At 38.4% G+C, this 3,724-nt stretch overlaps 1 protein-coding gene across 1 annotated transcript in view; it reads right to left on the reverse strand.

The window, feature by feature from the left end:
- Positions 1–934, reverse strand: part of MARCH8 (membrane associated ring-CH-type finger 8) — a 47,411-nt gene extending 46,477 nt beyond the window's left edge. The window contains exon 1 of the mRNA XM_006761421.2: positions 742–934. The gene's annotated coding sequence lies outside the window, so the exon portion shown is untranslated. The remainder of the gene's footprint in view (positions 1–741) is intronic.
- Between the last annotated feature and the right edge of the window lie 2,790 nt (positions 935–3,724).

The following is a 3,724-nucleotide window of genomic DNA, read 5'->3' on the forward strand; positions in this document are numbered from 1 at the left end:
CGGGCTGGAGAACCTAGTGTGAGAGCATGGCTACAGAACCTGGCTGGAGAACCTGGAGAACCTGGCTGGAGAACCTAGCAAGAGAACATGGACACAGTACTTGGCTGGAGATTGTGGCTAGAGATCCTGGCAAGGCTGCTGATCAACTGAACGCTGTCTCCATGTCATTCCTTCTTCGCCGACTCCGTCCACACCTTTGGGGACCCCTGGACCTGCTGGGGTTGGACCCCAGCAGTGTGAGAAAAGTTTTGTTAATGTAAGAAGTTACAAAATCACAAAGATAAAAATCAGCTCTGTTGAAGAATAAAGAACATTTCACAATCTGGCCAATCCTGTCAATGTTTTGCAAGTCCATGTGTGGCTCCAATAACAATGTACTTTGGGGGCAAAGCTGAGACACAGAGCCCACAGAGAACAAACAAGTCCTGGAAACTAGAAGTCAAGAATTAACAAGAAGAAAATGAGGTGAGATGTCTAAGCAAGTTTCTGGGATTCTGCATAAAGGAGTCAAACAATAGAACTTCATGTAGGAATTTCCCTGAAACTCTGACCAGGGCCAGTCATTAAAACAAAGCAAAACAAACAAACAAAAAGCCCCTATGTGTAACAGCCAATATTCATCCCACCAATAGAACTCCAACTTTGTTCTGAGCAGCAAAGGCCCAACTCAAAGTTCTCACTTTCTCACACTATTGCAGCTAAGGGTAAATGCATAAGGAGGTTCTCTGTAAAACAATTAACCTCGGGGTTTTCTGGGGGGAATTTTGCTCTCCTGATACAGCCATTGCTCCTTGCTCCAGTATGACTCCTTCCCTCGTTCACCTGGAATACAGATGTCACCCCGGGTAGAGGAGTTACCTTGAGGCCAGGAGAAGTATGCACCAGAAGTCTCCAACATTTTGGTCTCAGGACATTTTTACAATGTAAAAAATTGGGGACTGCCAAAACCTATTGTTTATGTGTGTTATATTTACTGATATTTACATTAGAAATAAAAACAATTTTAAAAATATGAATCTCTTAATTTATTTAGAATTACCAATAACAAATTCAGTTAACATAGATAACATTTCAATAAAAAATAACTATTTTTTCCAAACAAAACACTGCAATGAGCAGAGCAGCATAGTTTTACATTTTTGCAAATCTTGTTGCAGATTTCTAAAAATCTATAGATGTTTCTAAATCTTGTTATAGAAGACAGCTACATTCTCATATCTGCTTGTGAATTCAATCTCCTCTGATATGTTTTGATTGAAGCAAATGGAGAACATTTGGCCTTACAGTAGATCCCAACCCCATTCATTCATAGCTTTGCCCTCTGTGTTTTCAGTTACCTGTAGTCAATTGTGGTTTGAAAATATTACATGCAAAATTCCAGATATTTTGAGAGAGACCATATTCACATAACTATAATTGCAGTATACTGTTATAACTGTTCTAGTTTTAGTTATTGTTGTTAATCTCTTACTGTGCCTGATTTACAAATTAGACTTTATCATAGGTAAGTATATGTATGGAAAAACATAGTATGAATAGAGTTTGGTACTCCCCACAGTTTCAGGCTTCCACTGGGGGAATTGGAACATATCCCTCGCAAATAAGGGGGAACTATGGTATACACCAGGGGTGGGCAAACTTTTTGACTCGAGGGCCACAATGGGTTCTTAAACTGGACCGGAGGGCCGGAACAAAAGCATGGATGGAGTGTTGGTGTGAACTAATATAAATTCAAAGTAAACATCATTACATAAAGGGGTACAGTCTTTTTTTTCAGTAGTTTTATTCATTTCAAACGGGCTGGATCCGGCCCGCGGGCCGTAGTTTGCCCACGGCTGGTATACATAGTTATGTAGTTAGAAAAGAAATGTGTTTTAATAACCACGTAAGACAACTGGATATTTTTCTTCATTTTAAAAAATTTTTTTCCAAAGGATATGTTTTTTATTGATTTTGGAGAATCAGGAAGCGGGGAGAGAGAGAAAGAGAACATCAATCTGAGAGAGAAACAGCAATTGTTTTGCCTCCCATACGTGTCCTGATGTGGATCGAACCTGCAACTTTTTTGGTATATGAGAGGACACTTTAACCAACTGAACCACCTAGTCAGGGCTGGATATTATTCTTTATATTACATGAAAACCAACAAGTAATTAGTTGTAATGTGGACTCTGAAACAATATTAATGAACTTTTCATACTCTATTAACATCAATTGGCCCATCTTTTACTTTGAATTGATCTCTTAACCATACATGACTTTGTAACATCACACCTTAGTCATTTAGAAATTATTGGCTCACTGAGTTATGCAAATATTCCAAGACTGACACATTGCATTATTCAATATTAAATAGGGCAGCACACTGGCCCTACCCAGTAGTTCAGGTGGTTAGAGCATCATCCTAATATGCCAAGTTTGCAGGTTCAATCCCCAGTAAGGGTATATATAGGAATCAACCAATGAATACATAAATAACAAAAAGTCAATCTCTCTAAAATCAATAAGTAAAAAAAAATTTAAAAATATCACACTCATTAATATGACCATCAATAGCATCAGAAGAGTCCTTCATTATGAAAAGGCTTTCATGCTCACAATGGTGGACACAAGTTTCCCAAAGTTCTAATTCTGCTTAGAAACCTTAAATTTTATCATTGGTGACAAAACCTGTTATTTGCTTTCCTTGAATTGAAAGAGTGGCTCATTCATTCTATTTTGACAAAATGTTTGACAAATGCTCATATCAGAATAAGTTTGACTATCAGTCACTCTTTCAAATAAAAATCATATTCCATTAAAAAAGGTGACTAGTTCAGCTAACAACCTGTAAGTGCTCCGCTCTGAGATAATCACTGCACTTCGGTGTGCAGTAAAAATGGTTTATACCAGATATACAAAGAAGAAATAACACTTCATCTCTAATGCGGAGGACAGTCAATCAAAACTGACACACGTTTAAATTAGCAGAAAAGAATATAAAAATATTATAACTGTCTCAAAAATGCTCAAAAAGTTAAAGAGATATAAGCTATAAAAACAATAAAATCAAACTTGCAAAGATAAGCAAGTACTAAAAAACTATACAAAGACACACTCATCAACACCATAGATAAGATAATAAGGAATTCGTAAAAACAGTTCAAGAAGCCCACGGGAAAAAAAGAAAGAGTGAAAGAGGGAGAGAGGACAAACAGAAAACAAAAGAGTTAAATGACACACTTAATTCCTAAGATATCAAAAATTGTCATGAGAGAATACAGCAATTGGAGAAGCATTTGTCCAAGAAAATCTACTCTATCTCAATAGCAACAGTTAGTGTCTTAGCATTTGAGACATAACCCAGTCCCTCCTCAGAGCTGCACTCTGGGAGAGTGGAGCCAAGAAGTAAAGACTCTCTTTTCCCAGCTCTCAGCAGAATAGAAGGGTATCTCCTAGAGAGGAGCAGGCCTCACACATGACATATTCTGCAGAACTAAGTCCACCCCGTCAAAGCTATGTTCCAGGCAAAAGTGAGCTCTCTTCTGCATAGTAACCACTAGCAGAGCAGAAGCTCGACCATGGCTGTGACAGACTGAGAGTAATGGGGCCCTAACTTTACTCGACCCAACATGCTGATAGGGTGGAAGTTCCACACCAAGAGAGGCGAGCCAACAAAATGGGCCACCATCCTACCAGCACGTGCTCATAAAGCAGGTGTGTCACTCCAAAATACGTGGACCAC

This window comes from Myotis davidii, unplaced genomic scaffold, assembly GCF_000327345.1.
Source record: "Myotis davidii unplaced genomic scaffold, ASM32734v1 scaffold618, whole genome shotgun sequence".
Lineage (NCBI taxonomy): Eukaryota > Metazoa > Chordata > Mammalia > Chiroptera > Vespertilionidae > Myotis > Myotis davidii.